The sequence below is a fragment of the Scyliorhinus canicula genome, chromosome 8 (assembly GCF_902713615.1).
Source record: "Scyliorhinus canicula chromosome 8, sScyCan1.1, whole genome shotgun sequence".
NCBI classification, from domain to species: Eukaryota; Metazoa; Chordata; class Chondrichthyes; order Carcharhiniformes; family Scyliorhinidae; genus Scyliorhinus; species Scyliorhinus canicula.
The window spans coordinates 65,455,882-65,481,433 of record NC_052153.1 but is presented as its reverse complement, the minus strand read 5'-3'; the positions used below and the strand labels follow the sequence as shown (position 1 = coordinate 65,481,433).

At 46.2% G+C, this 25,552-nt stretch overlaps 1 protein-coding gene across 9 annotated transcripts in view; it reads left to right on the top strand.

Moving 5' to 3' along the window:
* Nucleotides 1–25,552, top strand: part of kank1a (KN motif and ankyrin repeat domains 1a) — a 430,902-nt gene that overhangs the window by 360,741 nt on the left and 44,609 nt on the right. The window lies entirely within an intron of this gene.

Here is a 25,552-nt window from a genome sequence, read left to right as displayed (position 1 = left end):
GGCAATGACTAATATTTAAGGAATGAATGTACGCATGGCAACAGTTACACATTCCTTTCTGGCACAAAAACACAAGAAAAAAAAAAGCAGCCCAACCATGGCTAACAAAAAAACTTGGGGATAGTGTTGGATCCATAGAGGAGTCATATAAAGTTGCTAGAGAAAATAGGAAAACGAAGGATTGGGAGCAGTTCAGAATAGTGCAAAGCTGGACCAAGAGATTAATTAAGAGAGGAAAACAGACCATAATAGCTTGCAAAAGTGGTCTGTAAAAGCTTCTAAGTATGGAAAAAGATTAGTGGAGACAAATATAGGCCCATATAGTCCGAAAAAGGAGAATTTATAGTAGAGACCAAAGAAATGGCAGCACAATTAAACAACTACTTTAGTTCTGTCTTCACGGAGAAAAACACAAATACCTTCCCAGCAATGTTTGCGAACCAAGGTCTAGCAAGCAGAGGAATTCAAGAAAATTAGTATTACCTAAAAAAAAAAGTACTGGAGAAATTAGGGAACTGAAAGTCAATAAATCCCCAGAACCTGATAATTTATATTCCAAGGTGTGAAAGGGGGTGGCCATGGAAATAGTGCCATCCACATCTTCCAAAATTCTGGAACCGTCCCGACAGACTGGGGGATAACAAATGTAATTCCGCTATTTAAAAAAGGAGTGCCTCGCAGTGCCAAGGACCCGGGTTCAATTACAGCCTTGGGTGACGGTGCAAACTCTGCACATTCTCCCCATGGCTGCGTGAGTTTCCTCTGGGTGCACAGGTTTCCTCCCACAGTCCAAAGAAGTGCAGGTTACATGGATTGACCATGCTAAATTGCCCCTTGAGTGTCCAAAAGGTTAGGTTGGGTTGCAGGGATAGTATGGGGGCTCTTTCAGAGGATTGGTGCAAACCTGATGGGCCGAACGGCCTCCTTCTACACTGTAGAAATTTTCAAAGAGGGAGAAAACCAGGAATTACAGACTGGTAAAGCTAATGTCAGTAGTAGGGAAGATGCAAGAGTCTACTATAAACAGAACACTTGGAAAATATCAATGGGATTAGACAAAGTCCATATGGATTTATGAAGATAAATCTATTTTTGACAAGCCCACTTGAGATTTTTGAGCACACATCTAGTAGAATAAATGGGGGTGAACCATTGGATGTGGTGATTTGGATTTTCAGAAAACTTTTGATAAACTTCCACATAAGAGGTTAGTATGCAAAATTAAAGCACATGGGGTTGGGGGTAATATTTTGGTAAAAATAAATAGTTTTTTTTAATTGGAAGGTGATGACCAGTGCTTGATGACAAGGATCAGTGCTTGGTCCCCAGCTATTCATCATATTTCCAAGTTTGCTGACGATGCAAGATTTATTGGGAATGTGAGTGGTGAGGAGAATGTTAAGATGCTTCAGGGTGATTCTAAGAACATAGGACATGCAGTGCAGAAGGAGGCCATTCGTCCCATTGAGTCTGCACCGACCCACTTAAGCCCTCACCTCCACCCTATCCCCCTAACCCAATAACCCCTCCTAACCTTTATTGGTCACGAAGGGCAATTTATCATGGCCAGTCTACCTAACCTGCACGTCTTTGGACTGTGGGAGGAAACCGGAGCACCCGGAGGAAACCCACACAGAAATGGGGAGAACGTGCAGACTCCGCACAGACAGTGACCTAGCGGGGAATCGAACCTGGGACCCTGGTGCTGTGAAGCCACAGTGCTATCCACTTGTGCTACCGCGTTTGCCCACTCATTCGTTGAGTGAGTGGGCAAACACATGACAGACGCTGTATAACATGGATGAATGAGAAGTTATCCACGATGGACCAAGAAACAAAATGGCAGAGCGTTACTTAAATGGCGATAGATTGGGAAATGGTGATGTCCATAAGGACCTTGTGTCCCTGTACACCATTAACTGAAAGCAAACATGCAGGTACAGCAAGCAGTCAGGAAGGCAAATAATATGCTGGCTTTCATTATAAGAGGACTTTAGTACTTTAGTACAGGAGCAAGGATGTCATGCTGCATTTGTGTAGGGCCTTGGGGAGACCACACCTGGAGTATTGCGTGCCATTTTGGTCTCCTTGCCTAAGAAAGGATATACTTGCCATAGAAGGGATGCAGCGAAGGTTCACCAGACTGATTCCTGGGATGGCAGGGTTGAATTATGAGGAGAAATTGGGCTGACTGGGCCTGTTTTCACTGGAATTTAAGGGAATGAGAGACGATCTAATTGAAACATTAAAAATTCTGATAGAGCTGGACAGACTGAATGCAAGAATATTGTTTCCTCTGGCTAGGATGTCTAGACTAAAGCTTAGACTGAATCATTTTCGACTGAGAGTGACGAGAAACTACTTCACTCAGTGTGGTGAACCTGTGGAATTCTCTACCACAGAAGTCTTGTGGAGGCCAAGCCACTGAATACATTTAAGAAGGAGGAGATGGATTTCTAGACTCTAAGAAAGGTGTCAAGGGGCCTGGAGAGATTGAGAGAATGGCACTGAGGAACAAGAATGGCCTACTCCTATTATCTGTCATACAGCAAGTGATATTGACTGTAAATAAATGAATGATCAAATAATCACTGGTATTATGACACATTGGAGGCCATTTGGCCATTCACATTAATTCCAGCTCTCTGTTTTCATGCCCTATCTCCACAGCCCTTCAGGTTATACACCCAATTTTCTTTGAAGATCACTAATCATCTTTGCTTCCACCACCCTCATAGCCAGCGAGTCCCAGATCATTACCACTCGTTCCACTTATAAAGTGAAATGAAAATCGCTTATTGTCACAAGTAGACTTCAAATGAAGAAACTGTGAAAAGCCCCGAGTCACCACATTCCAGTGCCTGTTCGGGGAGGCTGGTACGGGAATTGAACTGTGCTGTTGGCCTGCCTTGGTCTGCTTTAAAAGCCAGCTCTTTAGCCCTGTGCTAAACCAGCCCCTAAATGTTCCTCCTCAAATCCGACCTACACATGTTGCCCAAAACCTTGCAAGATTCCTTGTACAATCAATGAATGGGAATCATTTTCCTTGTCTATCTTACCCAACCTTGGCATCGTCTAGTATACCGCTTTTACATCTTCCCTCGATCTCCTTTTCACCAACTTCTCCAACCTAACTGGAGTTACTGTCAGGAGAGCCTGGAACAGGCACGATGGGAAAGGAACAAAGTTTCCATGCCCCCTCTCCCCACTGTTGTTCGCGCTAGCTATAGAGCCGTTGAGAATGGCTCTGAGAGCCTCATGGGGCTGGTCCAGGGGTGGGGTGGGGAACACAGTCTCGCTCGATGCAGACGACCTGCTTTTGTATGTATCAGACCCATCAGAGGGGATGGAAGAAATCATGAGGATTCTGGGGGAATTTGGCTGGTTTTCGGGGTATAAGCTAAATATGGGGAAAAGTGAAATGTTTGTGGTCCAGATGAGGGGACAGGAAAGGTGATTGGGGGAGCTGCCGTTTAGATTAGTAGTAGGTACCTAGGCATTCAAGTGGCACGGAAATGGGACCGGCTCCATAAATTAAACCTGGCCCGGCCAGTAGACCAAATGAAGGACAATTTTCGGAGATGGGACGCACTCCCGTTGTCATTAGCTGGGAGGGTGCAGACGGTGAAGATGACGGTCCTCTCGAGATTCCTGTTCGTGTTTCAATGTATCCCCATCTTTATTCCGCGGTCCTTTTTTAAACTGGTCAACAAAGTGATCTCTGGCTTTGTTTGGGTAGGCAAGACCCTGCGAGTAAGGAAGGTTATGCTGGAGCAGGGGACAGGGCGGGGCTGGCGCTGCCAAATTTTAGTAACTATTACTGGGTGGTGAATATAGCCATGATCAGGAATTTGGAGGGGTCGGCATGGGAGCGTATGGAGGTGGCTTCATGCAAGGTCACTAGTTTGAGGGCGTTGGTAACTGCGCCTCTGCCGTTCCCGCCAGCACGGTACTCCACCAGCTCTGTGGTGGTGGCGGCCCTGAGAGACTGGGGGCAATGGAGGAGACATGTGGGAGCAGAGGGAGCATCAGTCTTGTCCCCAATCTGTAATAATCACCGGTTTGCGCCGGGAAGTATGGGTGGGGGTTCCGGATATGGCGGAGAGCAGGGATTGAGAGTATGGGGGATATGTTTATAGAGGGGAGCTTTCCGAGTATGAGGGCATTGGCGGAGCAGTTTGGGTTGGCGAGGGGAAACAAATTCAGGTATCTACAGGTGCGGGACTTCCTAAGTAAACAGGTGTCAACCTTCCCACTCCTACCGCTAAGGGGGATTCAGGACAGGGTAGTTTCCAGAGGGTGGGTAGGAGAAGGGAGCATCCCGGACATTTACAAGGAACTTATGGGGTCTGAGGAGACTTAGACCGAGGAGCTGAAGCTACATGCACACCTTTGGAACGTGGGAGGAAACCGGAGCACCCAGAGGAAACCTGCACAGACAAGGGGAGAATGTGCAGACTCTACACAGTGACCCAAACCAGGAATTGAACCTGGGATGGGTCCCATCCAGCCAGGAGATATCCCGAGAGCCCGGGAGTCATTCAGGAATAATAACCGGAGAGCCCACTCAGCCCGTTGAGTCTTGTCAGCTACTCTAAACCGGAAATTTAGGTTGTGGCTGGCAGCTTTTGGTTCCCAAATATGGAAACCACTTAGATGATATTGCGTGATTGCAAAGTGCTCTTTATAAGGGATTTCTCTGTGGGTGGGATTTACCAACCACCCCGCCACGTGTTTTTCGGCAGGTGAGGCGGCCCGCCAGCGGGATCTACCTGTCCCCCTGTTGTCAATGAGATTTCCCATTGACGGCACCCCTCATCGCCAGCGTGGGATTGGAATTTCCCGCAGGTGTTAACAGCCGGTGCATCCCACTCTACATTCTTTCATTACGATTATTTATCTGACTACCAAAGAAGGCTATGTATGTGTCAATCAGAGTTCAGTTGGTATAGCACATTCTGGTCATTGGGTTATAAGTTGAAGCCCCACTCCAGGGCTTGAGCACAAAGATTCTAGGTTGACACTCCAGCACAGTACTGAGGGAGCACTGCACTGTCGTAGTGCATCTTTCGAGTGATATGGTAAACTGAGGCTTTATTACATCTGCCTGCTCCCTGTGGCATTATTTTGAAGAGGAGCCTGGGCAGTCATCCCCAGTGTCCTGACCAAGCATGTTATCTGGTCACTGTCACACTTGATTGTGGGAGTTACTGAGCGGAAACTGGCTACCGCATTTCCTGCATTCCAAACAGTGACTACGCTTCAAAAAGTATTGTATTAGCTGGTTGTGAAAAGCGCAATGTAAATGCAAGTCTTTGTTTCCTTTCTTTATTAAACTTGCCCTAACCTATGCTCCTTCCACTCTAAACGGTCAGTGCCAGTCTTGGTTTGAATATGGTCAGCGGACTAAACCTTTTCACGATATACTCGATTCCCCCGTTAACTTCTAACCCCATTGTAAAATTCAATGACATTATTATTTATTATTAAGAATTTTTAAAAATCCCATTTACAGAAAACAAATACACAAATGCCTCGATTTATTCCACAATCATCGCTTGGCAAAACAGGTAAATTAATAATTTAACTCGCTGATATCTGAGAGCTGCCAGTTACACGTGATTTGTGAAGAGCTTCTTGAAATCCTGCATGTGAAGGATGCTATATGAATGCAAGTTTGTTTGTTTTTTGTATTGGCATCTATTATTGCCAGTTGCACCCACAGGTTTTCACAACTGCACAAAGTTGAGTGTCAGGGACAATTTTTATAACAATTAGCAAGGATTTGTTCATCTTTATGTTTAAAGCTTATATTTTTGAGGGGCTGGCCACCCCCCCCACCCCCAAAAATAAATCAGGAGCTCGACTTACACAAAGGTTCAGTGATGCCCCTAAAATATATTTAGCTGCTAAACATGATGGCCCAAATCTTCCAGTCTCCAGGAGATGCACCACAGCACCCCTCAAATCCCAACTTAAGGACTCTGTAGGAATTATCCAAGAAGTTTGAACCTCCGATGGATAATTACTCTGCTTCCCGGGACCCTCCGAAAGTCTGCAATTCTGTTAGCCAAAGATTTCAAATGGTTCCAACTTGCCTCTCTGGATAGTTGTTAAAACCTAGGGCTGAATCTTCCATGGAATGGGCTCCAGTCATATTTTCCTACCTTCGACTAGGGCTCCACATTTTTCAGCAAGTTTGAATCAAAAATCTAGCAGGCTAATATGGAGTGTAACTGCTCCCGGAGGCCTTCAGTACAGATTAGGATCATCGGGAGAAACAAAGTCACACACCCTCTTTATAGCACTAGCTGCCAAGTCCCAGCCACTTTAACAGAGTAACAGAGAAAGTAACTGTGTAAGGTGAGGGGGTAGGGTGAGGTCAAGGGTGGTGTCATGATATACACCTGTATATCATGGTGCAGACACGCACTATGTACAAACACCGCAGCGAATCCCCAGTTAGAATACACACACTATAAAGGCAGAGGGCACCATGGTTCCCGCTCATTCTGGGTGCTGCCTCTCGGTAACAAGAACTCATCAAGCCCAGCACAGACTCACACCACGTGCTGAGAGAATCAACTGGTTCGGACAAGGCTTAGGTCTCTAGTTTAAGTTAGCATCATTTAGACCCACAGTCATCGTGTGTTAGTTAGAAGTAGTTAATAAAATTGAGTTGAACCTTCATCAGTGTTGGAAATGTCTGTTCATCACTCAAGTCTACACTAGCCAACACTTCAGGTGGGGTAGAGTGGTTGGGGATAGCCAACTGATCAGGGCGGGGGTAGTCATGGGTGTGGGGTCAGGGGGCAGTTCAAACAGGAGGTTTTGGAGGGGGTTGGGGCGGGAGGGAGGGGGGGGGTGGAGAGAAGAGATTTGCGGATGTATAGTTTCCCAGCAGATGGAAACTGTTTTAATCCTTCTCACGTTTCTTGGGTAACTATTCTTAAGTTGGAACCATCTGAAGTCTCTGACTTTAAAACGGGGTTTTGGAAAGTTCCAGGCGCAGGATATTTGCCCAATGGAAGTTGAAACTTGCCGGAGAATTCTGGCAGAGTTCTTGTGTTGGGGCTTCTGAAGGGTCCCAAGCACAATGTCCGGGATGCCACCAGGATGCATGCCTTCAGAGAATGGAAAATCTGGGCCCTAATCTGATATCTGGGTAATTTATACAACACACACAATCAATGGATTCGTCCTCTGATTTCCCCCAGCCGGACAAGTCCCCAGCACAAGATTCCCCTCTGACATCCTGACCCAACTCCCTCGACCTAACTAACCACTCGCCCATCTGCTGTCCTCTACCCCCTTATCCACCCTACTTTGCACACTTACCTTCTCTTCATAGCTCCATAGTTTTCAAAGCAGCTTTGGGACATTTAAACTCTATTTACTGGATTGCAGTAGCTCATGCAGTAAAAAGGGGGCATGGCTTCTGCACTGATTCCCTGCGCTGCTCCTCATGAATTTTGCTGCACAGGGTTGGGTTTGAAGGATCATCCATCGGAAGCTCGCTCGGAAAGATCGGAACCAGATAACTGCATTTTTCTTGTCTGATTAGGGTCAGAAATAGGGCTTTGAATCCTGATTTGGAGATCTGGTGCCAACGTTTTTTTTTAAAGTTAACTTCTCTCCTTATTTTGGTTATGTTAATTTGAAACTGAATGATTGGTGTACGCTGCCATTTGCACACTGTAACAAGATGCATGATAGGAGTTGACAGGGTGAGTATATTCTTTGACCTGAAAGAATGCACCACTACTTGGAAAATTCTTTGCTGATTACATCACTGTGCCACTGCCAAGGGCTGGTGATTGGTCATTAACAAAACAATATAGAAATATTTGACATTTGCCAGCTTGTCTTTAATCACATTCAAAGTTGTAATAGTTTTTGCTTTTCTTTATATTTTCCAATCACTTAAAATGGCTAATTTAGCACAGTCCAAGTATTAGCATAGGCGCAAGAAGAAGTTGGAGATCACAGCCTCATTATTTTTAACACACGAGGGTGGTGGTTGCCTGAAATGCACTGCCAAGTGAGGTGATTGAGGCAGATACGTTAGCGACCTTTAAGACTTTTCCAGATGGACACATGAACAGATGAGGTATAGAAGGATACAGCGGTTGGTCTAGATAGGACACATGATCGGCGCAGACTTGGAAGGCCGAAGGGTCTGTTCCTGTGCTGTACCATTCTTTGTTCTTGAGGGGGCACGTAGCAATGGGGTCACTAATATACTAGGAATTGAGAGGTTTTAATCCATTTATTTTTCTGCCATAAGTCAGAGTCCAAGCTGTTTCATTTAAATTGAAGTATGGCTCATAGTGTAGGGTAGATCCCATTTGGAATTTTGAACTTCCCGGGCAATTACCCTGCAATCTTTGCATAGGGACATCTGTGGGGTCACCCAGCGCATCCTCTGAGGCACCGCCAGGTTGTAACACCCCAGAAATGGAAGTTCTGGGCTTCTGTCTGCTTCCATTACCATTTGAGGCAGTGCATTTCACACAACAATTTTCTGCAGAGATACCTGGCGGGATTCTCCCATTCGGCAGCAGTGTCCACGCCGTCGGAAACGCCGTAATGTTTCACGATGGCGTGAACGGGCTGCTGGGAGTACCGATTCTGGCCCCTACAGCGGGCCAGCATGGCACTGGAGCGGTTCACGTCGCTCCAGCCTCCCATCCCGGCGCGAACTGTGCTCCGCGGGATCTGCGCATGTGCAGTGGCACCTGTGCCAACCCGCGCATGCGCGGTGGCCTCCCTGAACGTGCCGGCCCCGACGCAACATGGCGCGGGAGTTTAGGGGCCCGTGCGGAAGAAAATAGGCCCAGGGTCGAGGGGCCGGCCCGCCGATCGGTCGGCCCCGATCGCGGGCCAAGCCCCATTGGAGGCCCCCCACCCCACAGGCCATCCCCCGACCTTGCAAGTTCTCGTCGTCTGCGACCAGGTGTGGACGGTGCCGGTGGGACTCTGCTATTTTAGAACGGCTGCTCGGCCCATGCGGGCCGGAAAATTGGCGGACCGGCCACGTCTCGCGACCGGCGCCGCGCCAATGGTGCCGATTCTGCGCTCTGCGGAGAATCGCGTGCCGGCGTTGGGGCTGTGTGGCCTGGTTGCGGGGATTCTCTGGCCCAGCCCTGGGCTGGGAGAATCCCGCCCACCTTTTCTTCACCATGTTACCTGATTTGTTTGCCAGTTACCTTAAATTTGTGTCCTCCGCTTACAGACCCTTCTACCACTGGAAGCAGTTTCTCCTTTTTACTCAAATAATTTTGAAAACCAAACAAACTTTCACCTTCTCATTCTCTGCTGCAAAGAGAACTCTTCAGAATGGAAAGTAGAAGAGCAAAATTTTGTTCAAATGGTGAGGATGAGAAATTATGGGATTGCGGTATCAGATAATATAACATGCAGGCACAGCAGTCAACGAGGAAACCAAGTGATGTGCTGGCCTGAATTACAGGTCAATTGGAGTATAAGTGAAGCGGACTGAGTGCAACACTTAGTGCCTTGGTGACACCACATTGGAGTACTCTCTGTACACATTTAGTCTCCCTACCTATGGAAGGATACTCTAGCCTCAAAAGGTGTATTAAAAGGTTTACTAGACTGATTGATAGGATCAGGGGATCATATGAAGAGAGATGAGACTGGGCCTATGTTCCATTGTGTTTGGAAGAATGCGATGATCTACTTGTAATATAACATTCTTGAGGGGCCTGATAGGTTAGTTGATGGGCCGGTTTCTGCTGACTATGGCGTTGAAAATCTGGAGTTACAGTCTCAGAATATGGTGCCAGCCATTCAGAGCTGAGTTGAGGAGAAAATTATTTATTGGAAAGGTTGTGATCTTTGAAATTCCCTATTCCAGCAGTGTTTTGATATGGTTTCTTCTCTCTCCATTACTATCTTCTTTTCTGCAATTACTAATTTTCATCATTTTGGATCATTTACATATGCACCAAGAAGGAGGAATAAATTAATCTATTGCCCTGAATAGATATATGGTGGGGAGCTGGACCTCTGCCACCAGTGCTGGTCATAGGGAAGAAACAGCTCTTAGTCCCAGTTGCAACTCAGCAGTGAAATGAGTTGCAATTTTAGCTACATGGCTCTGCAAAGATAGCAGAATTAAAAATGAATCTAGAAGTACTCGTCAGTCAGCTTGGTGAAATGAGATCTTCATCTACTATTTTGATTCCTTTCCACATAGCTGGTTGAAACATTGGTGGGGAGGGGGTCTGTGCAGCGGGTGACAGTAAATTTGAATTTGTGCATAAGAATGTTTTAAGTTGACAATAGCTGCTACCAGTTTAATGATTAAGTGCTCAAAAACTGCTGAGTGGTGCAGACAAATCCACGTATGATTGCGACCACCAGAGTCTGGGAGTCAAAGTGGTAAGTGAAACCTGAGGATAACAGTAGTGGTGGAGACTGAGGGATAAGTAGGAATGTCGAGCCAGTCTGTTCGGTTGGGTAATTATGGGCTTGTGTTTGTGGAAATAGTTCAGATTTTTGGGATTAGTCATGTGGTAAAAATAAATGTGTGCAGTCAAGACACATTTTAATTATTTTGCGAACTGTGGATGCTAGTAATCTGTGTGTGAGGATAGTTTAATCTTATTGTATCGTGGAGAGATTTTTCAAGTTTGAGACTTCAAAATTGGTGGATGAGAAAGGATATGTTTTTATAGTTTTGATGATTTTACTTTCGCTGGTGTATTCATTAAAAATTTACAGATCATTACATAGCTATCTTCTGAGCAATCGGGAACAACACTTCAAAAACTTTAGTCTTCATTTTGATGGTTTTAAATTTGGTAACTTGCCATTTTTCACGTTCTGAGCAGACACGAAGCTTATAAGCTGGAAGACTTTGCAGTCTGGTAAGAGGACAGGCTGACTTTGTGTTGTAAATTAAATCTTGTTTCTGCAGTTTTTTTTCCCTCTCCCCTCTCAGGCTGCATGCCACTCAACTGACTGATTTACAAAGAATTGGCCTCAATCTGGGCATTTCCCCCTATCTCAACAACATAGCGCTACTTTCAATTGCTTCTCAACTGCCCAGCAGAGATGAGAATCAAGCAAGATGGTTAATGTGATTCTTTGTAACAGTCAGTTTGCAAACCATATTTGTGTAATATGTAAATAGCAAAAATGATCTTGTCCAAATTACTCCTTCTGTCATGAAGACATTCATAACCTCAGTTCCTCAGTATCACATTTAGCGGGTACCCCGATGATGCACTGTGAATCCTTCTTAGACTTTGCCACGCATGGGAATTATCCAGAAGTGCCAACTTCCTCTGGACAATTGTGCTGAGCTGGGAAGTGATTTAAAACTGGTAACTCCCCGGTAGTTACTCTGAAAGTGTTAGAACGAAAAAAAACTTTGAACCCAAGCGTAACCCAGACCCGACCACCTGGCCTCACATGGGACATCCTGCATAAATGTCATGCCCTCCACCCTCCTGCCATTCCAGAAACTTTAAAACTTATCTGTTCCTGTAAATTGTTCCTTTAAACCTCCCATTACAGCCAGCCTGGGTGAGGAAGGTTGGATGAGACAGAGGCTTAGGATTCCCCGCGCAGGTAATTCTGGCGGGATGCCAATCCGATGGAAGTGGCCAAATTACTGGCATTCCGGGCCAGGTGACCTGGATTCGAAGCTAGTTATGTAGTCGTCAAATGCATAGTCACATTCACACGGAGTCAGTTAAGTGTTGGTAAACTATTTTGTTCTGGAGATCATCACAGCTCAACTTTGTCCTTAACATGTCTGCATTATTATTTAAATGATAAAATATTAAAACATGCTGCTGCGCAGAGGGACCTGGGTATCCTAGTGCATGAGTTGGTTTACAGGTGATTAAGAAGGGGAATGGAGTTTTGTCCTTCATTGCTAGAGGGATAAAGTTTAAGACTAGGGAGGTTATGCTGCAATTGTATATGGTGTTCAGTTTTGGTCTCCTTACCTGAGAAAGGACGTACTGGCGCTGGAGGGTGTGCAGAGGAGATTCACTAGGTTAATCCCAGAGCTGAAGGGGTTGGATTACGAGGAGAGGTTGAGTAGACTGGGACTGTACTCGTTGGAATTTAGAAGGATGAGGGGGGATCTTATAGAAACATTTAAAATTATGAAGGGAATAGATAGGATAGATGCGGGCAGGTTGTTTCCACTGGCGGGTGAAAGCAGAACTCGGGGGCATAGCCTCAAAATAAGGGGAAGTAAATTTAGGACTGAATTTAGGAGGACCTTCTTCACCCAAAGGGTTGTGAATTTATGGAATTCCTTGCCCACTAAAGCAGTTGAAGCTCCTTCATTAAATGTTTTTAAGATAGATAGTTTTTTGAAGAATAAAGGGATTAAGGGTTATGGTGTTCAGGCCAAAAGTGGAGCTGAGTCCACAAAAGATCAGCCATGATCTCATTGAATGGCGGAGCGGCTCGAGGGGCCAGATGGCCTACTCCTGCTCCTAGTTCTTATGTTCTTATGATAGGATAGATGCGGGCAGGTTGTTTGCACTGGCGGGTGAAAGCAGAACTAGGGGGCATAGCCACAAAATAAGGGAAGTAGATTTAGGACTGAGTTTAGGAAGAACGTCTTCACCCAAAGGGTTGTGAATCTATGGAATTCCCTGCAAAGTGAAACAGTTGAGGCTCCTTCATTAAATGTTTTCAAGATAAAGATAGTTTTTTGAAGAATAAAGGGATTAAGAGTTATGGTGTTCGGGCGGGAAAGTGAAGCTGTGTCCACAAAAGATCAGCCATGATCTCATTGAGTAGCAGAGCAGGCTCGAAGGACCAGATGGCCTACTCCTGCTCCTAGTTCTTATGTCAACTGGAGTTTTATTTTCAATCTGAAGTCCGTGGCAAACATTTAAAAAGAAGACTATATTTTTTCCCTGTATACTGACGCTAATCATAGAGAAATATTGCTCCTATTCCTGGCAGATATCTAACTTTACGCAAGCTAGATATTGAACCTGAACCTGGAACTTTCCCTGTCTCTCTGGGATACGTTCCACATTGGGATGTCCACATACTGAGGCTGTTGGGGACATGGGAGTCGTGAGATTGGGGCTATCAAAATATTTCCCGAGAGATGACTTACGGTGGCAACAGGTAGATGGAGGTCACACATTGGGTAGCTCCTCCCAGTGTTCTAATTTTTTGGACATTTTCACCCAGTTTTGGGGAAACTTTTATGTGAACGGACTTCAATAAAGTCTTGATTAATAAGGGGAGCAGGGACTATGGGGAGAAGGCAGGAGAATGGGGATGAGAAAAATATTAGCCATGATTAAATGGTGGAGCAGACTCGATGGGCCGAGTAGCCTAATTCTACTCCTGTGTCTTATGGGTATTAGAGGTGTCAAAACCCCCCAAAAAATACAGCATGAAAAGGATTGAGCGCAAGTCCGCCAGCGGGCGCAAGTACGGTGGGGAGTTCTATGGGAGGAAAGATGGCGGGATCAAGCTCATCAGGCGAGGCAGCGCCCATTACAGTGGACACGCTGGCCGAGGTGATGGCGGTGAAGTTTGAGTGGCAGTTTGCTCAACATTTTGAGCGGCATGGAAGGAGATGATGGGAACGGTCGGTCGGTGGAAGATATGGAGGCTGTTGGAAGGATGTCGGAGATGGTGCGGGAGCATGGTGAGATGTTGAAGAGGGTGGAGGAGGCGTGGTCGCAGCACAGTAACCAGCTCACCTCGTTGAATGTGAAGAAAGTACTGAAGAGCTGAGAGCCAAAGTGGGGAACAGATCACAGTGGCAGAACGTTCAGATCGTTGGGCTGTCTGAGGTGCTGGAGCAACCGATGCCGACGGAGTACTTTTCAGGGATGTTCGCCAAATTGCTGAGGTAGGAGGAAGACTCCTCCCTCTTTGAGCTGGATCACAGAATGGAGGATATATCACCCGAACTGGATGGACTACACACCAGGGTTCTAAAGGAGATAGCTGAGGAGTTGGTGGAGGTATTGGTAGTAATCTTTCAGGACTCACTGGAGGCAGGAACTGTCCCAGAAGACTGGAAAATTGCTAATGTAGCACCACTGTTTAAGAAGAGAGGGAGGCCGAAGATGGGAAATTATAGGCCAGCTGGCCTGACTTCGGTCATTGGTAAGATTTTAGAGTCCATTATTAAAGATGAGATCATGGAGTATTTGGAAGTGCATGGTAAAATCAATTTCAAATAGGACTGGTTAGCATGGCTTCTGTAAAGGGAAGTCATGTCTGTCAAATCTGTTAGTGTTCTTTGAGGAGGTAATGAGGAAGTTAGTCAAAGGAGAACCAGTGGATGTGATCTATTTGGATTTTCAGAAGGTCTTTGTCAAGGTGCCGTACAGGAAGCTGCTAAATAAGATAAGAGCCCATGGTGTTGGGGACAAGGTACTGGCATGGATAGAGGATTGGCTGACTGGCAGAAGGCAGAGCGAGAGAGATAAAAGGGTCCTGTTTGGGATGGCAGCTAGTGACTAGAGGTGTTCTGCAGGGGTCTGTATTGGGACCACAGCTATTCACGATATACATTAATGATCTGAAAGAAGGAACTGAAGTCACTGTAGCTAAATTTGCAATTAATTTTGAGCTGTGTTGAGGAAGCAGGGGGCTGCAGAAGAACCTGGACAGGCTAGGAGAGTGGACAAAAGTGTCAGATGGAATGCAATGTAGAAATGTGTGAGGTTACGCACTTTGGTAGGAGGAATAAAGGCATAGACTATTTTCTAAATGGTAAAAAGCTTCGGAAATCAGAAGCACAAAGGGACTTTAGGCGTCCTAATTCAGGATTCTCTTAAGGCCAACATGCAGGTTCTGTGGAGTTTGCACATTCTCCCCGTGCCTCACTCCCACAACCCAAAGATGTGCAGGTAGGTGGATTGGCCACACTAAATTGCCTCTTAATTGGGGGGAAAAGATTGGGCGCTTTAAATTTAAAAAACTAATACAGGTTCAGTTGGCAGTTAGGAATGCAAATGCAATATTAGCATTCATGTCAAGAGGGCTAGAATACAAGAGCAGGAACGGACTGTTGAGGCTATATAAGGCTCTGGTCAGACCCCATTTGGAATAAGAGTGGTGTGCAGTTCAGGGTGGTCTACCTGGCTGAGGGTTATGTATAACTCCAAGGACCGTTTCGTTGAGGAGGCGGAGATATTCATGAGGACTGAAGGACTGGGACTGAACTGAGTTTGGAATTTGATTTCTCACATGGTTGGGAAGTGATGGTTTGGGGTCAGCAGGGTAATGTGTTGGGGCGGAGTTTCGCCTTTGTTTTGTCTAAATAGTTGTTTAGAAGGATTGGGTGTGGTGGGGTTTTTCTCTTGGTCTTTGTGTTGGGTATGTGGGGGGGAGGGGGTGCTGGTGGGGAGCCACCTTGCTAGCAAACTTAAGTTGGCTCGTGAACGGGAGTGAGGCGGGGGGGGAGAGAGGCTGTGGCTGGCTGAGCTTGTGTGGACAGGCTTCGACGTCCCTAGGAGGTGTGAATGGTGGAGGGTGGGGAGCATGGAGAGAGGTTTTGAGAGGAAGGGTTTATGGGATCACAGAATCATAGAATTCACAGTCCAGAGGAGGCCATTGAGTCTGCACCAACCCTTGGAAAGAGCACCTCATCTTAGCCTACACCTCCACCCTATCCCCATAACCCTACCTAACCATTTTTTGGACACTAAGGCAATTTTGCATAGCCAATCCACCTAACCACATCTTTAGACTGTGGGGGGAAGCCGGAGCACCCGGCGGAAACCCACACAGACTTGGGGAGAACATGCAGACTCCACACTGAGAGTGACCCGAGCTGGGAATCAAACTTGGGACCCTGGAGCTGTGAAGCAACTGTGCTAACCACTTTGCTACCATGCTGGAATAGGGGGGAATGGCAGTTGGTTGACGGTGGTTAGGGGCAGGGCTTGGTCCCATTCATGGGATGGGGCTGGGGGCTAGTTTGGGAGGAAGGTGAGTGTAAGAAGGTATGCCTGGTGGCGTGGTTGTGGCTGATTGGAGGGGAGGGAGGGGGAAGACCCCAGTTTTAATGGTAACATGGAGCATGCAGGGATGGGTGAGCTGGTGAAGTAGGCAAGAGTCTTTTTGCATTTGAAGAGCTTGAGGGCCATTGTGGTGCTGCTGCAGGAGATCCATCTGAGGGTGAAGGACCAGGTAAGTCTTTGCAAGGGTTGGGTGAGGCAGGCATTTCACTTGGGATTTGTTGGCAGGGCCCGGGGGTTAGCGATGCTGGTGGGTAAGAGGCTTCAGATGGAGGTGGCGGCATATCAGGGGGGCAGATACGTTATGATAATGGCCGCTTTGGATGGGAGGTTGGTGGTGTTGGTTAGCGTGTGTGCCCCGAATTGGGATGATGTATGAATAGGATGTTGGCTGCTATTCCAGGCCTGGACACTGATCAGTTAATTTCAGGTGGGGATTTAAACAGTGTTGCATCAGAGGATGGATGGACCTGAGCCACGCTTGTTGACCCCTTCGGGGCCAGTGAAGGTGTTGGCAGCGTTAATGAAAGAGGTTGGGAGAGTGGGCAAGTGATGGTTCTTGCATTCAGGGGGTAGAGAGTATTCCTTTTTTTTGCCAGTGCATAATGTATATTCTAGGATTGATTTCTTTATTATGGGAAGGTCGTTGTTGTCGGGTGTGAGGAAAGCAGAATACACGATGATCGTTATTTCAGATCACGCTCTGCACTTAGTGGATGTGGTCTTGGAGAAGGGACCTGCACACAGGGCGGGGTGGAGGTTGGAAGTGGGCCTGCTTGTGGATCCGGGTTTTTGTGTAAGGATGGCAAAGGTGATTGACAATTATGCTGGTATAATAAAAATGGGGAGGTCTCGCCGTCGGTGGTATGGGAGGCACTGAAGGCAGCGGTAGTGAGGGCATCTCATTTAAGGCGCAGGTGGATAAGGAGGCAAGAGAGGAACAGCAGTGGCTGCTAGACACAATTTTGGAAGTTGATGGGAAGTATGCGGAAGATCCCACTCTGGAACGTTTGGCCAGTAGAAAGGAACTGCAGACGCAGTACGGCCTTTTGCCCTCAGCGAAAGCGGTGTGCCAGTTGAAGGGGGGGGGGGGGGGGTGTAAGAGTATGGGAAGAGGGCCAACCGCTTGCTGGCAGGACAGCTCTGCAGACAGACGATTGTTCAGGTCCAGAATGGGGTGAAGGGCCTGGTGACTGTACCGGAACAGGTGAAAAGGGCATTTGAGGCATTTTTTAAACCGTTGTTTAGGTCGGAGACTCTGGGATTGACTTGGATATGAGGGAGTTTTTGAAGAGGCAGGAATGTCCCACAGTGAAAGGGGATGATGATAGGGCAGGGTTGGAGGAGCCAGTGGTGATTTGAGGAGGTTCAGAGGGTGATGGGGAAAATGCAAACGGGTAAAACACCGGGGCCAGGTGGGTTCCCGGTGGAAATTTATAAGAGGTTTTAAAATTCTTACAAATTTTAAGAATTTAAGGCTGGCACCGAGGTTGATGGAGACGTTTGAGGACATGGTAGCTGTGTTGGGGGGGGGGGGGGGGGGGGGGGGGGGGGAGGAGGAGATTGTGGTGTGAGGTGTTGCGGAGGGTGAACGCCTCAGCCTTGTGTGCAAGACTAGGGTTAAGACAATAAAGGTGCTGCACAGGGCACACCTGACGAGGTCATGGATGAGCCGGTTGTTTGAGGGGTTGGAGAATGCTTTCAGGCGGTGTGGGAGGGGGCTGGCCAACCGTGTACATATGTTCTGGTCCCGTCCGAAGTTGGGGAGGTTTTGGGGGTCTTTGTTCAGCACCATGTCGTCGATCTTGCACGGGGCTGGAGGCTATATTTTGGGTGTCGGACCTGCCGCAGCTGTGGGGGTGAAGATATTTTAGCCTTCGTTTTGCTGACTGCTCGCAGGGGTGGAGTTTGGGAGGGAGGGAGCAGTGGGGGTTATTTTTAGAGTCATAAATGTATTGGTTGGTAGAGTGGTGGTGGCGGGTGGGGTGGGGAGGGTTCTTCTGTTACTCTTCCTGCTTTGAGTTTTTTTTGTGTAAAACGTTAAAAACCAAACAAAAAGAAGCAAAATATGTTTCCTCCTTCATTCAGCAGATGGAATTTAGTTTAACTGCAGTGAAAGGGCTTTTGTCTAACTCCTCAAATGGGCTTTAGCACCTCGGTGTTAATACACACACGTAAAAGAAAATAAAGTCACATGAAATTCTGTCGCATTTGGATAGCTTTAAGTAAAATCATCCTTGTATTGTACGTGGAATATTTTCAGAAAATATTTTTGTTACATTCAACCTCATTGGGCTGGCGGAACAAACATGTAACCGCAGATGGTTGAAGTCTGAGGTTGTTTTGATAGGAAGAAGCGAAGGATGCTGGCAATGATTAACGTGGCAAGCTGTTGTAAACAGGATTTATTTTATGATACTCGTTTTCTGCCTGAAATTCAGCCAGTGTGTTTTGTTTCACCTGAGCAATGGCATTACTTGTACCTCTTCTATATTTTGCACTTTTAATTTGTTGTGCAGTAAGCAGGACAAGGTTGTTAAGTGGGAATTTGGGAAGCTTAATCTTGTCAATATTTGATCACTAATCCTCTTGCTGTCTCAGCAAAGTTCCTGATTCTCTAGCCTCATTGCTCTCGAGCAAGAGGCACCCTGGACTGAGGTGGGCTGCCATGGGATGGGAGGGGATCAATTTGGGGGGCAACTGAGTGTGGCTCTGCCATGCCTACCCCTGGATCATGTGTACCCATTCCGGGGACAATCCTTGCCCGTCTGCCCCACCGACCACCCGTAACCCCCATCAACTGCTGAGGCCTCTGGCTGTGCGTCTGAAGACTATTACTAAATTGGCAATCATAGCAGCAGCATCTGAAGAGGATCGAGACGGTGGCCCATGTGCCGAACCTCGCCCAACACCCTGAAAACACAGGCGCCCCATTGGGCCAGGGTGAGACCAAAGGAGGAGGCCCATGACAGCCAGGGTGTACAAGCACCACTGGTCATTCGAACAGATGACAGACAGGGCGTGCGACAGGAGGCTCCGCCTCAACAAGGAGATGATGCGGCATAGCCCTGAGCTTTTACGCCTTGGGATCCTTGAGCGGGGGCCTGCATGGCATCCCGCAGCCCACCAGTCACGGATGTCCTGTCGGCACGGGCAGCAAACAATATCAATTTTGGCATAGACCAAGCCCAATAAGATGCCCGGGCAGTGGGATTCTTAGCTCTATGGTTATATCTATGTGTGTCCCCAGGATGCACATCAGAGGTAGAGGCAGCTGTGAACCTGCTGGAGTGTCGCTGACATCCCCCTCTGAATATTCCGGTGGCTCCCTAACATCTCCATCAGCTCCGGGATAGCCTTGTCCACAGGCTCCGCATCTAGCTGGGACCTAGCTGGGTGCTGGGATCAGCAGACTTCGATTGCTGCCTCCCTTGGTCGTTACTGCCTCCACCTGATGTGCGCAAGCAAGTGAGGTGCTCACCAAATAAAAATACAGCACAGGAACAGGTCCTGCAACCCTCCAAGACTGCGCCGATCGCGTATCCTTGCTCGACCAACCGCCTGTATCCTTCTGTACCCCATCTGTTCATGTTCCTATTCAGATAAGTCTTAACGGTCGCTAACGTATCTGCCTCAACCACCTCTGGTTTAGCACACTGAGCTAAATGGCTGGCTTTTAAAGCAGACCCAGGCAGGCCAGCAGCACGGTTCAATTCCCGTACCAGCCTCCCCGAACAGGCGCCGGAATGTGGTGACTAGGGTCTTTTCACAGTAACTTCATTGAAGCCTACTTGTGACAATAAGCGATTTTCATTTCATTTCATTTCACTTGGCAGTGCATTCCAGGCCACCACCACCCTCTGTGTAAAAATACTTCCACCGCGCATCTCCACTGAACCTAACTCCTTCACCTTGAACTTGGGTTAGGTGGATTGGCTATGCTAAATTGCCCGTAGTGTCCTAAAAAGTAAGGTTAAGGGGGGGGTTGTTGGGTTACGGGTATAGGGTGGATACGTGGGTTTGAGTAGGGTGATCATTGCTCGGCACAACATCGAGGGCCGAAGGGCCTGTTCTGTGCTGTACTGTTCTATGTTCTATGTTCTAACTTGTGCCCTCTTGTAATTTTCAATTCCGCCCTGGGAAAAAAGCCTCCAACTGTTCACCTATCTATACCCCGAATAATCCCGCTATCAATGCGTCACAGCTGCTATTCCCACCCTCCACTAGCGCAGAGATACACACCTCGGTGGAGAATGTTAGTGGCCAGGCTTCTGAGACACAATCTGGTGTCCTGATAGAAGTTTATAAACTTATTTTTGACTTGGAGGGCAGCTAGACAACTGGTTAACCTACTGATAGCTTTAGGTGACTCGATTCTTTAATGTTGGAAAATTATATTTAAAATAGAAACTGAGTTTTGTTCTTCATACCAAGAAAGGAGGGGATCTGGGGAAGAAGAAACTGCAAATTTTGACGTCTAAAATAAAAACCAAATCTGCCAGAACTACATCGTTAACATTTGTAAAGAGAAAGCAATATTTGTTTCCTACCCTTCTTCAGATTTACTATCAGGTGATACTGTAGTGTGTCATGGTGGCACAGTAGTTAGCAATCCTGCCTCACGATGTCAGGGACCTGTGTTCGAATCCGGCCTTGGGTGACTGTGGAGTGTCTGCACGTTCTCCCCGTGTCTGTGTGGCTTTCCTCCGGGTGCTCCCGTTTCCTCCCAAAGTCTAAAGACGTGCAGGTTAGGTGGATTGGGTTAGGTGGATCAATGTGCGCGGTTATGGTGCTGGCGAGTGGGCCTCGGTAGAGTACTCTTTTGGAGGGTTGGCGCACACCCGATGGGCCAAATGGCCTCCTGCACTGTCAGGATTCTATGGATTTATAAAAAGCACTGATTTGTATTTACAGCAGTTTGATTTTATTCTGCATGTGTTGATATTTAAAATTGCTTTCAAAGCTTTGTGATTGTTTGCTGCTGTTTAGTTCTTAAGCTGAATTGTTACTTAGGTTTAGTTTTCCAAGGTTTGGGATACCTGATACCACACCCACGTGGGTGCTTTGACATAACGTGCAATCTTTTGATTGTCACAACTGATCTCTCTGCTGTTGTTGGGTTGCCAAAAGTGAGTATCAGATTCACCTCCGCTTAACCAAAGGAATGGAGACCAATTGTTTGTCCCTATCAAGGACAGGGTTGATATCAGTTAATTCAATACATACCAGAGATTGCACCTTGGATAATCGACATCTGTATGAATTGACTGTACACTGGATGGACTCCTTGAGCCATCAGTGGATACATGTATATTGTTAGGAAACAAAGGTATCTTTAAGGGCTTTGTACTTGCATTGGTAAGCATTAAAAGGCATAGTTTTAAGTGGGTTTAATTTGATGTTTCGGTGCCTAGAAGGGTAAAATCTGAAATTGGATTCATGCTGGGAAAAGATGTTTGTATGTGTGGGGGTTGGTTAATTTACAACTGTGTTTTTATTGTGTTTAGAAAGAGCTGTGGCATGAAGAATAAATAAAAGGCATAAGCATGTTGGTGTTGCTTAGCAACTAGGGCCTTGTAAGGTAGAGAAGCTTTTAGGTTTTAGTTAGCTAATTTGATTGCAATTGAAGATGGGCAATGAGAGAAGATGGTACTCAGCTTTGCCAGAAGAAAAGCTACACCATGGAGAAATGGTGAAGAAAATCAAGTGAAGATCTGAAAAGCAGCTTGTTAAGGAAACTAGAAAAATATAAAGTTTCCAAGACATCCGAGGTAAAAAGTACGAGAACAGAGTTCAGTAAAGATACTACGGCTGAGATGCGAGAAAGATATCTTAAGTGATTTTCAGTCTGTGGGAGGTAGGTTAACTCAGTTGGCTGGACGACTGGTTTGTAATGCAGAGCGACGCCAGCAGCACGGGTTTAATGCCCGTACCGGCTGAGGTTGCCATGAAGATCACACTTTCTCAACCTGTCCCTCGTCTGAGGGGTGGTGACTCTCAGGTTAAATCACCACCAATCAGCTGCCTCTCAAAGGGGAGAGGAGCCTCTGGGACTGTGGCGACTTTCATTCACCGCAGCCTGTGGAACATGTTGAAATAACTATGGAAATTGATTGGCTCTCGGGGTTTGTGGAAAAGCAGTTAAGACGGAGGAAACCTAAAAAGGGGGCGGTGTAAAATCCTGGACTGGTGAAGCGGAAACTTTGTCTAAAAGTGTCATTTGTAAAATCTGGTCTGGATTTTGTAATGCAAACTGCTAAGACAAAGTATACTTGTGAGAGAAGGTTTTGAAGCGTGTTTTAGGTACTGGAGTTTCGAAACTCTCACGTGACAATCATCTGGAGAAATTCTGAGGAGGCATCCACAAACATTCACTTGAGGTTCAGCGTGGAGAGTGTATTTGACCACAGTGATTTTGTGCGCTTAAAGGGACTTTTGTGTGTTAATGAGACCATTGCGCCTAAGGAATTACTTTGTAATCTGAATTGATCCTAAAACCTGTACGTAATTCATGAACTAAAGAAGTTATGTGTTATAATCCAATTTTATTTTATTTTTTCCCTTGTTAAAACAAATCAGTGATCCTTTGACTCCATTCTTCCACGTTTGTGCAAAAAAAAGTAAAAGCCATTCTTTGAGTCAGCATTCCGATCTGGAATCTTCCCATCCAGTTATAACCAACTGGGATTGTTAATATATGGTATTTAGTGATTTTCAAATCCCATCTTCCTGGAAAGAATGTCTAATTTATTTTGGCTGCCTTGTTGCACCAAGTAATATCCAAATTATGCATATATTTAAATTGATTTCCCAATTCAGCCATTAAGAAAGTATGTCTATGTAAATCCAAATATCATTACTCTGCTCAAAACTCGGATGTTGATTTTTCCCCTCCAATACTCCGAATAAGCTTGAGACAGCAAATGCTTGAGGCAGCAAGTGTTTAAACCCATGACCTTCTGACTTTGGAGACGAGAGAGAGCGATGTTAAACGGTTTGCATCTGAGGTTGGACGTTGAGCTTGTCAAGCATACCAACAACCTGCTCCAGGCCCAGACAGTTAGGAGGAAGGTTAAAGGTAGAGACTGGCGATAGAGGCTTTGGTCCTATAGAATAAATCACTTTTTTGATATCCTTCTCCAGATCTGTCTGGACCACATTAGGCCTTACTGCTCTCTGCCAGAAATTGTGTACATGATTCCACCATCAGCTGTTTTTCTCACTAAACATGTGCCATTCCATCCTCACCTTTGTGGCGACATAATGTTGTCATAAACCAGGCGCGTTGTCATAAACCGAGTGCATCTTAAACCAAGTATAAAGTTGAGAATTCAGTGCATTGTTATAAAGCAGTGTTGCTTTTTCCTTCCAGTACATATTGTGATTTACCTGAGACAGTAAGTATTTAAAGTTTTGTCCAGTGTTTTAGAGTAAGATGCAAGTTAATGTGTTGTATTAAAAAAACTTAGAACAGATTAATATATGGGAAAGCAGTTTGTGTGCCTGGACTTGCAATTTGTAGATAACAGGTCTGTGCCAAGTAAATGCATCTGCAGGAAGTTATTGACATGGAGACTCTCCGATCTATAAGGAAGGGGGAGGAGTATCAGGACAGATTGCCTCCAGAACTTAGTCACACCAAGTGTTCCCTGCAATCTGCGCACATGCATGGCTGCACAGCAGCTCTGAAGTTATTGTGCAGGCTGCTCATAAACTTACTGTACTGTGTACTGAAATGAATAAGCCATGCAAAACAGATAGACTTTAGTGAAGATATTTGCCACACCTTCTAATTCTGATCCTGCACCTCAGATGTATGATCAGTAGCGCAAAGTTAAATAAGATAGAGAATTCAAAGCAAAGTGGGGGGAAGAGTTGGGAGAGGATATGGAGATGGGGTTCTGGTGTGAGGTACTGCGGAGAGTGAATGCCTCCACCTTGTGCGCGAGGTTGGGGCTGATACAGCTGAAGGTGGTATACAGAGCACACCTCACGGGGGCGAGGATGAGCCCAATCTTTGAAGGAGTAGAAAATGTGTGAGAATGTTGCCGGGGTGGGGGGGGCATTAATCGCGTTCATATTTTTTGGTCCTGTCCAAAGCTAGAGGATTACTGGAAGGAGGTTTTTGGGGTAATTTCTAAAGTGGTGCACATGAAACTGGACCTGGGTCCCCGGGAGGCCATATTCGGGGTGTCGGACAAGCCAGGGTTGGAAACGGGTGTGGAGGCAGATGTTGTAGCCTTCGCCTCGATCGCCTGAGGTTGGAGAGCAACCTCTCCACCCTGTGCCCTGGCGTGGCGGGGGGGACCTGTTGGAATTCTTGACTCTTGAGAAGATTACGTTTGAACTGAGGGGAAGACTGGAGGGGTTCTACAATTCATGGGCATTATTCGTCATGCACTTTCAAGAACTGGATAACATCAAACATTAGTTGGGGCGTGTGGGTGGGAGGGTTGTGGGGAGGGAGGCTGTGTGTGTTAATGGTGACTATGGTTGATCCCTAATTCCTTTTTGTCATTTATTTGTGTGAACATGCGGGTTAATGTTTGGTGGGAGGATGGGATCGTTGTTATTGATATGGGGATTGACATATTTGTTACTGATTATTGTTTATTGTTGGTGGGTGTAAGTTTGGGAGAAAATGTGAAAAAGGAGGAGAATAAAAATATATTTTTTTTAAAAAGTAAGACAGAGAATGACAATACCCAGAAACTGCTCCTATCCCACACATACAAGATCCTTGCTATCCCTGAAGTTAATGATAAAGACAGTCTGAAGGACAGCCAGATTCCTAGCCATATCACCTTGGGGTCGGTGGCTGTCAGAAACAGGGAGGAGGAGTGAAGCATAATGTTAGAGGGCATTTAGTAATTATGGGGGCAAAAACATCCTTTTGTAAACAGGATTGAGGACTCGTTCTTCTGACCTGGTGCCAGGGTGATGGACCTCTGGAACTGGCGTGAAACTATATTGGAGAGGGCAGGGGATGATCCAGAATTTGTGGTCCATGTTGGCACCACTAACTTCAATAGTTAAGGTCCCTGGATTATTACATGAGCCATGTACAAATTGACCGATTAGGGAGGTGAATAAAAACAAAAGTGCTGGAAAAAATTAGGAGGAGTGATAGTATCAGTGAAGAGAGAAAGTGCTAATATTTTGAGTCAGATATGACTCTCCCTCGGAATCACAGATTAGTAAAAATGTGACAGGTTTTTACTGTTTTTAAAAAAACATGAGGGTGGGGGGGGAGGGTAGGTGGAGTAAAATTGAAGGTCAGGGATAGGTTAGAGGGTGGGGAAGATGAAATACCAAAAATGTCATGAAACAAAAGACAAAGGGAGTGGTAATGGTTGTAGTGAAGATACAAATCGTGGCCCCAGAGTAGATGTTAATAACAGAATAAAGGTCAACATTGCAATGAAGTTACTGTGAAAAGCCCCTAGACGCCACATTCCAGTGCCTGCTCGAGTACACGGAGAATTCAGAATGTCCAAATTACCGAAGAGCATGTTTTTTGGGATTTGTGGGAGAAACCCACACAGACACGAGGCGAA